This window comes from Chiloscyllium punctatum, chromosome 10, assembly GCF_047496795.1.
Source record: "Chiloscyllium punctatum isolate Juve2018m chromosome 10, sChiPun1.3, whole genome shotgun sequence".
Lineage (NCBI taxonomy): Eukaryota > Metazoa > Chordata > Chondrichthyes > Orectolobiformes > Hemiscylliidae > Chiloscyllium > Chiloscyllium punctatum.
Window position 1 is genome coordinate 96,013,754 of NC_092748.1, and position 13,349 is coordinate 96,027,102.

At 46.1% G+C, this 13,349-nt stretch overlaps 1 non-coding gene across 1 annotated transcript; it reads left to right on the forward strand.

Annotated features, from left to right (window-relative positions):
- The first annotated feature begins 4,793 nt into the window (after nt 1-4,793).
- Nucleotides 4,794-4,865, forward strand: trnat-cgu (transfer RNA threonine (anticodon CGU)). The gene has a single exon. It is a non-coding gene; the product is annotated as a tRNA-Thr (tRNA).
- Nucleotides 4,866-13,349: the final 8,484 nt, after the last annotated feature.

A 13,349-nucleotide genomic window follows, 5' to 3' on the forward strand; every position in this document is an offset into this window, starting at 1 on the left:
TGTACCTTAAACAAAAGACTTAGCAATTTATTAAATACAAACGGACATTAGCAGAGAGAATGTTAAACAACAAATTAAGCCAATTAATGTCTGTGCTTTAAACCTGAAGCATTGTTTTCAGCCCCATCCACAAAAAAGTCAGACAAACAAATAAACAGTTAAGGAATGAATAAAGGACAATAGCAAAATTGGCCAGATTATTTAAATGTCCTTCACAATGCATTGTTCATAGGCATAGATGTGGATGGCTTCCTTGGCTGTTATTCATGAACCATTGATCAGTGACACCCAGATGAAGGCAGCTTTCTACCCTTGGTCTTCTGGGAGTTGGTGCATTAGATTAGGTAGGGAGCTTTCAAATCTTAATACTGCCTCAGCAACCTTCCAGAATCATCTCTCAGAAAACATCGAAGTTGGTATCATCAGAACAGATGCGACAGAGATGGAGGAACTGGAAAAATGGATACAACAGCAATAGGGTGCCTCTTGTTTTAGAGGTAAAAACAATGACTGCAGATGCTGGAATCCAGATTCTGGATTAGTGGTGCTGGAAGAGCACAGCAGTTCAGGCAGCATCCAAGGAGCAGCGAAATCGACGTTTCGGGCAAAAGCCCTTCATCAGGAATAAGATGAAGGGCTTTTGCCCGAAACGTCGATTTTGAAGCTACTTGGATGCTGCCTGAACTGCTGTGCTCTTCCAGCACCACTAATCCAGAATGCCTCTTGTTTTAACCTAGCATTGCATCGCATCCACATCCAGAGGATCATTAGCCACCACTTCTGCCACCTCCAGCCACATATTCCCCTTCCCTCCTAGCCTTCTGCAAGGATCGTTCCCTCCAGGCCACCTTAGTCCACCCTTCCTTCACTCCTAACACTACCCCCCCCCCCCCCACCCCCTCCACCCACCCCACAGCCTCGTCCCTTGGAATATCAGAAGGTGCAAAAACTTCCCATTTACTTGCTCCCTTCTCAGTATCCAAGGACCCAAACATACCTTCCAGGTGAAGCAGAATTTTATCTGCACTTCACTCGATCTAGTCTACTGCATTCACTGCTCACAATGTGGACTCCTCCACATTGGGGAAACAAAGCGTAAACCAGGTGACCACTTCATAGAATACCTCCTTTCTGTCCATATAGAAAAAAAGACCTTGACCTTTCAGTTGTCTGCCACATCAATTCACCACTATGTTCCCTGCCACCATCTCTATCTCAGGTTTGCTGCAATGCTCCAGTGAAGCTCAGTGCAAGTTAGAAGTACAGCACGTCATTTTCCACTTGAGTACTCCACAGCCTTCTGGACTCAATATTGAGTTCAACGATTTCAGGCTTAAGGCACCTTTTGCCATATCCTTACCCAAGCCCTAACAGACCAGGCCTTGTTATAACATGGTAAAAACAATGACTGCAGATGCTGAAAACCAAATACTGGATTAGTGGTGCTGGAAGAGCACAGCAGTTCAGGCAGCATCCAACGAGCAGCGAAATCGACGTTTCGGGCAAAAGCCCTTCATCAGGAACAAAGGCCTGAAGCGTGGAGAGATAAGCTAGAGGAGGGTGGGGGTGGGGAGAGAGTAGCATAGAGTACAATGGGTGAGTGGGGGAGGAGATGAAGGTGATAGGTCAAGGAGGAGAGGGTGGAGTGGATAGGTGGAAAAGAAGATAGGCAGGTCGGACAAGTCCGGACAAGTCAAGGAGACAGTGCTGAGCTGGAAGTTTGAAACTAGGATGAGGTGGGGGAAGGGGAAATGAGGAAGCTGTTGAAGTCCACATTGATGCCCTGGGGTTGAAGTGTTCCGAGGCGGAAGATGAGGCGTTCTTCCTCCAGGCGTCTGGTGGTGAGGAGCAGTGGTGAAGGAGGCCCAGGACCTCCATGTCCTCGGCAGAGTGGGAGGGGGAGTTGAAATGTTGGGCCACGGGGCGGTTTGGTTGATTGGTGCGGGTGTCTCGGAGATGTTCGCGAAAGTGCTCTGCTAGGAGGCGCCCAGTCTCCCCAATGTAGAGGAGACCACAACGGGAGCAACGGATAAAATAAATGATATTCGTGGATGTGCAGGTAAAACTTTGATGGATGTGGAAGGCTCCTTTAGGGCCTTGGATAGAGGTGAGGGAGGAGGTGTGCGCACAGGTTTTACAGTTCCTGCGGTGGCAGGGGAAAGTGCCAGAATGGGAGGGTGGGTCGTAGGGAGGTGTGGACCTGACCAGGTAGTCACGGAGGGAACAGTCTTTGCGGAAGGCGGAAAGGGGTGGGGAGGGAAATATATCCCTGGTGGTGGGGTCGTTTTGGAGGTGGCGGAAATGTCGGCGGATGATTTGGTTTATGCGAAGGTTTGTAGGGTGGAAGGTGAGCACCAGGGGCGTTCTGTCCATGTTATGGTTGGAGGGGTGGGGTCTGAGGGCGGAGGTGCGGGATGTGGATGAGATGCGTTGGAGGGCATCTTTAACCACGTGGGAAGGGAAATTGTGGTCTCTAAAGAAGGAGGCTATCTGGTGTGTTCTATGGTGGAACTGGTCCTCCTGGGAGCAGATACGGCGGAGGCGGAGAAATTGGGAATACGGGATGGCATTTTTGCAAGAGATAGGGTGGGAAGAGGTGTAATCCAGGTAGCTATGGGTGTCGGTGGGTTTGTAAAAAATGTCAGTGTCAAGTCGGTCGTCACTAATGGAGATGGAGAGGTCCAGGAAGGGGAGCGAGGTGTCAGAGATGGTCCAGGTAAATTTAAGGTCAGGGTGAAATGTGTTGGTAAAGTTGATGAATTGCTCAACCTCCTCGCGGGAGCACGAGGTGGCGCCAATGCAGTCATCAATGTAGCGGAGGAAGAGGTGGGGAGTGGTGCCGGTGTAATTACGGAAGATCAACTGTTCTACATAGCCAACAAAGAGACAGGCATAGCTGGGGCCAATACATGTGCCCATGGCTACGCCTTTGGTCTGGAGGAAGTGGGAGGATTCAAAGGAGAAATTGTTAAGGGTGAGGACCAGTTTGGCCTAACGAATGAGAGTGTCAGTGGAAGGGTACTGTTGGGGACGTCTGGAGAGGAAAAAATGGAGGGGTTGGAGGCCCTGGTCATGGCGAATGGAGGTGTAGAGGGATTGGATATCCATGGTGAAGATAAGGCGTTGGGGGCCATGGAAACAGAAGTCTTGGAGGAGGTGGAGGGCGTGGGTGGTGTCTCGAACGTATTTGGGGAGTTCCTGGACTAGGGGGGATAGGACAGTGTCAAGGTAGGTAGAGATGAGTTCAGTGGGGCAGGAGCATGCTGAGACAATGGGTCGGCCAGGGTGGTCAGGCTTGTGGATCTTGGGAAGGAGGTAGAACCGGGCAGTGCGGGGTTCCCGGACTATGAGGTTGGAAGCTGTGGGTGGGAGATCTCCTGAGGTGATGAGGTTCTGTATGGTCTGGGAGATGATGGTTTGGTGATGGGGGGTGGGGTCATGGTCGAGGGAGCAGTAGGAAGAGGTGTCCTCGAGTTGGCGTTTGGCTTCAGCGGTGTAGAGGTCAGTGCGTCAGACTACCACTGCGCCCCCTTTATCCTCTGGCTAGATGGTGAGGTTGGGATTGGAGCAGAGGGATTGGAGGGCTGCACGTTGTGAGGGTGAGAGGTTGGAGTGGGGGAGGGGGGACGACAGGTTGAGGCGGTTAATGTCCCGGCGGCAGTTGGAAATGAAGAAGTCGAGGGCAGGTAATAGGCCAGCGCGGGGTGTCCAGGTGGATGCAGTGTGTTGGAGGTGGGCGAAGGGGTCCTCGGAAGGTGGGCAGGAGTCCTGATTGTGAAAGTAAGCTCGGAGGTGGAGGCGACGGAAGAATTGTTCGATGTCACGTCGTGTATTAAATTCATTGATGCGTGGACGGAGGGGGATGAAGGTGAGTCCTTTGCTGAGGACTGATCGTTCGTCCTCAGTGAGTGGGAGGTCTGGAGGGATGGTGAAAACTCAGCAGGGCCAGGAGCTGGGATCTGGTGTGGGTGTGGAGCTGGGAGTGGGGTCGGAGCCAGTACCTGGAGTGGGTGTGATGGTGGGGGGAATGGGGGTGGAGGCATGAGCTGGGGTAATGTTGCCCCCGGGGTTCTGGGGTGTGGGGATAGTGATAGTGGGGTCTGTGGGGGGCGTGTCAGCAGAATGCAGATGAGTGGCGCTGGTGGGGGCGGAAGTGATGCTGATCATGGCAGTACGGGTGGCGGAAGTCACTGAGCGTGTGGCATCAGCGATGATGTGAGGGCTGGAAGTGGCTGTGGGTGTGGCCATGATGGGGGCGGAAGTGACATCATCACTCAGCGTGGGGGTGGTAGCTGCGTCAGCCGCATGGCTAATGGCATTTCCGAGGCCAGGGGAATCTTCTGGATTGTTTGAGGAGCGCTGGTTATGGAGGTGGGTGATAAAAGTTTGTTGTACTTACAGTTTTTGATGTTTGAGATGGAATTGAAATACTGTTTGTTGAGAGAATGAATTCTCCTGAGGATGTAGTACAGAGTGGGTCCTTTGCAATTCTGAGAGAGTGTGGCCCTCAGCTGAGGCAGGGCTGACTGTAGAGAGGTTAGGTGCCGGTGCATTGCTGCAAGCGTGGAGCGGAGGATCTTGAAGGAGAACAATTGCTGGTGTTTTTGAATCTGTAGTCTGTACTGTTTGTCCTGTTCGGGTCCGAACTCTGCTGGTTTAAAGGTGGTCCGGAGTCCGTGTGGGATGAGCTGGTTACGGAGGCATGCACTGAGGAAGCAAATGTGGCTGTGGTACCGAGTGTATTTCACAACATGGTGCCTGAGGATAAATAATATGATCCTTTAAGTAGCGCAGGCACGGTGGCCAAGTGGTAAGGCGTCGGTCTCGTAAACCGAAGATCGCGGGTTCGAACCCCGTCCGTGCCTGAGGATAAATAATATGATCCTTGTTATAACATGGTCTGTTATTAAACACTACCCATTGATAGCCACTAATGGTCTCCATCAGCAGCCATTCATTCTCCTAGGCTGACCGTTATCCATTCCTTTGTCTGTCCAACTGTTCTTCTCTCTCTTTAGGTTTGATCTCCAACTATCATTTACTGCTTACCCTCCTCTCCATTTTCTGCATAAAATACTTTTTCCTCGCTACCAACAATTCCAAAGGGTCACTGGACCGGAAAGGTTAACTTTGCTTTCTCTCCACAGTTGTTACCAGATGAGCTGAGATTTTCCAGAAATTTTTCGTTTTGCTTCTGATTTCCAGCATTTGCAATTCTTTCAGTTTTTAAGTAATGGAATGCAGGTCTGGAATAACTGCAGCTTCAACAACGCAAGAGTGTTTGGTTCCTCTGCTCCGTCCTCCTCAATCTCTAATGTTTAATATTGTCATTATGCCCTCATTCAAGAACCCTCAGCCATTCTCTAGCTTGTCCCATTTTATTCATAAATGTTATCAACTCCATAACTTTCTCTGCAAGACTTTTTTTGCAAATTTAGACAATAGACAATAGACAATAGACAATAGACAATAGACAATAGATGCAGGAGTAGGCCATTCTGCCCTTCGAGCCTGCACCGCCATTCAATATGATCATGGCTGATCATTCCTAATCAGTATCCTGTTCCAGCCTTATCTCCATACCCCTTGACTCCACTATCTTTAAGAGCTCTATCCAATTCTTTCTTAAAAGAATCCAGAGACTGGGCCTCCACTGCCCTCTGGGGCAGAGCATTCCACACAGCCACCACTCTCTGGGTGAAGTAGTTTCTCCTCATCTCTGTCCTAAATGGTCTACCCCGTATTTTTAAGTTGTGTCCTCTGGTTCGGCACTCCCCCATCAACGGAAATATGTTCCCTCCTGCCAGAGTGTCCAGTCCTTTCATAAGCCTATATGTTTCAATCAGATCCCCTCTCAGTCTTCTAAACTCAAGGGTATACAAGCCCAGTCGCTTCAGTCTTTCCGTGTAAGGCAATCCTGCCATTCCAGGAATTGACCTCGTGAACCTACGCTGCACTCCCTCAATAGCCAGAATGTCTTTCCTCAAATTTGGAGACCAGAACTGTACACAGTACTCCAGGTGTGGTCTCACCAGGGCCCTGTACAGCTGCAGAAGCACCTCTTTGCTTCTATACTCAATCCCTCTTGTTATGAAGGCCAGCATGCTATTAGCCTTCTTCACGACCTGCTGTACCTGCATGCTTGCCTTCATTGACTGGTGGACAAGAACACCCAGATCTCTCTGAACAGCCCCTTTACCTAATTTGATACCATTGAGGTAGTAATCTGCCTTCCTGTTCTTGCCACCAAAGTGGATAACCAGACATTTATCCACATTAAACTGCATCTGCCATGCATCTGCCCACTCACCTAACTTGTCCAGGTCACCCTGTAATCCCCTAACATCCTCATCACATTTCACCCTACCACCTAGCTTTGTGTCATCAGCAAATTTGCTAATGTTATTGCTGATACCATCTTCTATATCATTTACATATATTGTAAAAAGCTGCGGTCCCAGCACGGATCCCTGCGGTACCCCACTGGTCACTGCCTGCCATTTCGAAATGGAGCCGTTAATCACTACCCTTTGTTTCCTATTAGCCAACCAATTCTCTATCCAATCTAGTACTTTGCCCCCAATCCCGTGCGCCCTAATTTTACTCACTAACCTCTTGTGTGGGACTTTATCAAAAGCTTTCTGAAAGTCCAGGTACACTACATCCACTGGATCTCCCTCGTCCATCTTCCGAGTTACATCCTCAAAAAATTCAAGAAGATTAGTCAAGCATGATTTCCCCTTCATAAATCCATGCTGACTCTGTCCTATCCTGTTACTATTATCCAGATGTGCCGTAATTTCATCCTTTATAATAGACTCCAGCATCTTTCCCACCACTGAGGTCAGACTAACTGGTCTATAATTTCCTGCTTTCTCCCGCCCACCCTTCTTAAAAAGTGGCACAACATTAGCCGCCCTCCAATCCTCAGGAACCAACCCCGATTCTATTGAACTCTGGAAAATAATCACCAGAGCATCCACGATTTCCCGAGCCACCTCTTTCAGTACCCTGGGATGCAGGCCATCAGGTCCCGGAGACTTATCAACCTTCAGACCTAACAGTCTCTCCAACACCAAATCCTGGCAAATAGAAATTCCCTTAAGTTCAGGTCCTTCAGCCACTGTTACCTCAGGGAGATTGCTTGTGTCTTCCCCAGTGAACACAGATCTGAAGTACCCATTTAATTCCTCTGCCATTTCTTCGTTCCCAGTAATATATTCCCCTGCTTCTGTCTTCAAGGGCCCAATTTTTGTCCTAACCATTTTTTTGCCTTGGACATACCTAAAATAGCTTTTACTATCCTCCTTTATATTCTTGGCCAGTTTACCTTCGTACCTCATTTTTTCTCTGCGTATTTCCTTCTTACTAATCCTCTGTTGTTCTTTAAAAGCTTCCCAGTCCTCAGTTTTCCCGCTTATCTTCGCTAAGTTATACTTTTTCTCTTTTAACCTTATATGTTTCTTTACTTCCCTTGTCAGCCACGGCCGCCCATGTCTCCTCCTGGGATCTTTCTTCCTTTTCGGAATGAACTGATCCTGCATCTTCTGCATTATACACAGAAATATCCGCCATTGTTCCTCCACGGTCTTCCCTGTTAAGGTATTAAACCATTGAACTTTGGCCAGTTGCTCCCTCATAGCTCCATATTTCCCTTTATTCAACTGAAATATTGTCACTTCAGATTGTACCCACTCCCTCTCAAATTGCAGATTGAAGCTTTTAATACCAAGTATATTGCAGTGAATCTGACAATTTTGTCACTAGCGCCACAGCACACCCTATAGCATGGAGCCAAAGTGTGTCTATTTCAATGCCTGGAGCATCCAGAATAAGGTAGGTGAATTTGCAGCGTAGGTTGGTACCTGGGATTTCGATGTTGTGGCCATTTCAGAGATATAGGTAGAGCAGGGACAGGAATGGTTACTGCAGGTTCTAGGATTTAGATGTTTCAGTAAGAACAGAGAAAATGATAAAAGATGCCACTGTTAGTCAAGGACAGTATTACAGTTGCAGAAAGGATGTTTAAGCACTCGTCTACTGAGGTAGTATGGGCTGAGATTACAAATAGGAAAGGAGAGGTTACCTGTTGAGAGTTTTCTATAGGCCTCCAAAAAGTTGCAAAGATGTAGAGAATAGGATAGCATAGATGATCCTCAATAGGAGCGAGGGTAACAGAGCAGTTGTTATGGGAGACTTTAACTTTCCAAATATTGACTGGGAATACTATAGTTTAAGTACTTTAAATGGGTCGGTTTTTGTCCAATGTGTGCAGGATGGTTTCCTGACACAGAATGTAGACAAGCCAACAAGGAGCAAGGCCGCATCAGATCTGGTGCTGGGTCATGACCCAGCCAAGTGTTAGATTGAAGGTAAATGAGCACTTTGGTGATAGCGACCACAATTCGGTTATACTTACGGTAGTGATGGAAAAGGATAGGGATATACCACAGGGCATGAGTTATAGCTGGCAAAGGCAATTATGATGCAATTAGGCAAGATTTGGGATACACAGGATAAGGAAGGAAACTGCAGGGATGGGCACAATTGAAATGTGTATTGGTACTGCGGGTCCTTGATAAGTATGTACCTGTCAGGTAGGGAGGAAGTTGTCAAGTGCAGGACACATGGTTTACTAAGGATGCTGAATCTCTTGTCATAGAGTCATAGAGATGTACAGCATGGAAACAGACCCTTCGGTCCAACCTGTCCACGCTGACCAGATATCCCAACCCAATCTAGTCCCACCTGCCAACTCCCGGCCCATCTCCCTCCAAACCCTTCCTATTCATATACCCAACCAAATACCACTTTAAATGTTGCAATTGTACCAGCCTCCACCACATCCACTGGCAGCTCATTACATACACGTACCACCCTCTGCGTGAAAAAGTTGCCCCTTAGGTCTCTTTTATATCTTTCCCCTCTCACCCTAAACCTATGCCCTCTAGTTATGGACTCCCCGACCACAGGGAAAAGACTTTGTCTATTTATCCTATCTATGCCCCTAATAATTTTGTAAACCTCTATAAGGTCACCCCTCAGCCTCTGACGCTCCAGGGAAAACAGCCCCAGCCTGTTCAGCCTCTCCCTATAGCTCAAATCCTCCAACCCTGGCAACACCCTTGTAAATCTTTTCTGAATCCTTTCAAGTTTCACAACATCTTTCCGATAGGTAGGAGACCAGAATTGCATGCAATATTCCAACAATGGCCTAACCTTGTCAAGAGGAAGAAGGTGGCTTATGTAAAGATGAGATGTGATGGCTCAGTTAGGGTGCTTCAGAGTTAAACGATAGCCAGCAAAGACCAAAAAACAACAGCTAAGAAGAGCCAGGAGGGGACATGAGAAGACATTGGCGGTTGGGATCAAGGAAAACCCTAAGGTTTTATATTTCATGAATAAAAAAATGACGAGAGTAAGATTAGGAGAAAATGAGGACTGCAGATGCTGGAGATCAGGGTCAAGAGTGTGGTGCTGGAAAAGCACAGCAGGTCAGGCAGCACCCGAGGAGCAGGAGAATTGATGTTTCGGGCATAAGCCCTGCTTGAGGAATGAGGTTTGTGGGTCGAAAGATAAGTGGGAGGGGGGTGGGGAGAGGAAGGTAGCTGAGAATGTGATAAGGAGATAGAGGTGAGGGAGAAGGTGATAGGTTGGAGCAGATGGATGGGAAAGGTAATGGACATTAGATTAGATTACTTACAGTGTGGAAACAGGCCCTTCGACCCAACAAGTCCACACCGCCCCGCTGAAGCGCAACCCACCCATACCCCTACACTTACCCCTTACCTAACACTATGGGCAATTTAGCATGGCCAATTCACCTGACCTGCACATCTTTGGACTGTGGGAGGAAACCGGAGCACCCGGAGGAAACCCACGCAGACACAGGGAGAATGTGCAAACTCCACACAGTTAGTCGCCTGAGGCGGGAATTGAACCCGGATCTCTGGCGCTGTGAGGCAACAGTGCTAACCACTGTGCCACCGTGCCGCCCACAGGTCAGGAGGGCGGTACCAAGTTGGAGGCTTGGGACTGGGATAACATTTGAGGGGGGGGGAGTGGTGGAAATGAGGAAACTGTTGAAATCCATATTTATCCCACTTGATTGCAGGGTCTCAAAGCAAAATATGAAGTGGTCTTCCTCCAAGTGTCGCGTGGTAACGGTTTGGTGGTGGAGGCGGCCCAGGACCTGCATGTCCTTGACAGAGTGGGAGGGAGAGTTGAAGTGTTCAGCCACGGGGCGATGCGGTTGGTAGGTGCGGGTGTCCCAGAGTTGTTCTCTGAAACAATCGGCAGTATGATAAGTCCAATCAAGCATAGTAGCGGGAAGTCGTGTGTGGAGTCAGAGGAGATAGGGGAAGTGCTAAATGAATACTTTTTGTCAGTATTCACACTAGAAAAAGACAATGTAGTCAAGGAGAATACTGAGATACAGGTTACCAGACTAGATGAGATTGATGTACTTGAGGAGGAGGTGTTAGCAATTTTGGAAGTTTTAAAATAGATATGTCCACTGGGACAGATGGAATTTATTGTAGGTTTATCTGGGAAGCCAGGGAGGAGATTGCCGAGTCTTTGGCTTTGATTTTTATGTTGTTATTGTCTACATGAATAGTGTCAGAAGACTGGAGGATAGCAAATGTGGTTCCCTTGTTCAAGAAGGGGAGTAGAGACAACCCTGGAAATTATAGACGTGTGAACCATACTTCAGTTGTGGTTAAAGTGTTGGAAAAGCTTATAAGAAATAGGATTTATAATCATCTAGAAAGGAATAAGTTGATTAGGGATAGTCAACATGGTTCTGTGAAGGGTAGGTCGTGCCTCACAAATGTTTGTGAGTTCTTTGAGAAGGTGATCAAACAGGTGGATGAGGGTAAAGTGGTTGATGTGGCATATATGAATTTCAGATAGGGTTTTGATAAATATTCATCCTGGAGTTCAGTCACTAATGGGGATACTGCAAGGATCTGTTTTGGGTCCACTGTTATTTGTCATTTTTATAAATGATCTGGATGACGGCATAGAAGGATGGGTTGGTAAATTTGCAGATGACACAAAGGTTGATAGAGTTGTGGATAGTGTCGAATGATATTGTAGGTTACAGAGAGACATAGATAAACCATGGAGCTGGGCTGAGAGGTGGCAAATGGAGTTTAATGCGGAAAAGTGTGAGGTGATTCACTTCAGAAAGAGTAACAGGAATACAGAGTACTGGGCTAATGGTAAAATTCTTGATAGTGAAGATGAGCAGAGAGATCTCTGTGTCCAGGTACATTGATCCTTGAAAGTTGCCTCCCAGGTTGGTAGTGTTGTTAAGAAGGCATACAGAGTGTTAGCTTTTATTGGTAGAGGGACTGAGTTTCAGAAACATGAAATCATGCTGCAGCTGTACAAAACTCTGGTGCGACCGCACTTAGAGTATTGCGTACAGTTCTGGTCACTGCATTATAGGAAGGATGTGGAAGCTTTGAAAAGGATTCAGAGGAGATTTACTAGGATGCTGCCAGGTATGGAGGGAAGGTCTAACGAGGAGAGGCTGAGGGACTTGAGGCTGTTTTTGTTAGAGAGAAGAAGGTTAAGAGGTGACTTAATTGAGACATAGAAGATAATCAGAGGGTTAGATAGGTTGGACAGTCAGAGCCTTTTTTCTCAGATGGCTATGGCTAGCACGAAGAGACACAGCTTTAAATTGAGGGGTTTTAGATCTGGACATATGTCAGAGGTTGTTTATTTACTCAGAGTAGTAGGGGCTTGGAATGCCCTGCCTACAACAGTAGTAGACTCGCCAATTTTAAGGGCATTTAAATGATAATTGGATAGGCATATGGACAAAAATGGAATAGTGTAGGTTAGATGACCTTCAGATTGGTTCCACAGGTTGGCGCAACATCAAGGGTCAAAGGGCCTGTACTGCACTGGAATGTTCTACATTCTATAAGACTAAACTCAGTATCTTAGCTATGGATTTAGCAAGGTCTTTTTTTTCCACTCTTCCACACAAAATACTTTACTTTATTTGATTAAAACAACATTGAGGTCCCAGAAGGAACAGAAAAAAACACTAATACATATCATTTTCTCATCTGGGTTCCAATTCTTAAGTTGGTGTAACACAGTTGTCCTGAACCCATGCTGTTATGTTGACATGTAGGTTCGGCAAATATAAGTCAGTATAACTCACAGGATGAATTAACTGCAAAATTACAATGTAAATCTGTTATATTCTACCACACAATAAATTAAATTTCATGCTTTATTCCTACTGCCACAATCTGGTTGTAGGTGCTCTACACTAGCTGCAGTTTTGAAATAAGTTTCTGAACTCTCCTTTGCAAATCCATTAGTATGTTGTACAAAAAAAAACTTATTTACCGGTAATATCATCTTAGGTTTGCTAGTAGGTAAGTCACAAGAGAATGCAGATTCATTAATTATTTACTAAGCACCATTCATTTATCACAACTACATATGAGAGAAATGTCCAAAAACAATGCACAATTAAAAACATTTAGTTAATTAAAAACATTGACAAGGAGCACAAAAGATTTATTTTGGCTAGTAATTTTTCCAAGTACTTAGAAATACTACTTTAGAATGAACAACTCTGGCAGTTGTTCAGGATATATGATAGTCATCTGTCAGGTTTGTTTCTTAGTCCGGCAATCATTCATTATAATATAATTGGAGTGGGAAAGCATTACTGATCAAAGTACAAACTTTCTCCCAATGTTTAGGTTTTCAGCCAAAGTGTCTATAATGCATAATAAAAATGAAAGAATGTGCTAGCATTTGAATTTTATGATTGCACCAGTGGATATTAATCAGGTTTAATGTTTGTTGAAAGTACCAAAAACAAATTGAATCCTGGGAATTTGAAAACAAAAAGATTGCATTTTCCTTTATCAGTTGTTGAGATGCTGTATAATTTTCAGTATTTTTCTGGTCTTGACATATTTTTGCAAGAAAGTTGGAATTTAAAAGCAGTGTTGTGCTACTGAGATTTTATAAAGCTCTGGTTAAGCTCCATTTGGAATACTGTGTCCAGTTTTGGACCCCACACCTCTGGAAGGACATACTGGCACTGGAGCGTGTCCAGCAGAGATTCACACGGATGATCCCTGGAACAGTAGACCTAATATACAATGAACAACTGAGGATCCTGGGATTGTAATCATTAGAATTTAGAAGATTGAGGGGAGATCTAATAGAAACTTAGAAGTTAATGCATGGCTTAGAAAGAGTGGATGCTAGGAAATTGTTTCCAAAAGGCGTGGATACTAGGATCCGTGGGCACAGCCTTAGAATTAGATGGGGTCAATTTAGAATGGAAATGAGGAGACATTTAT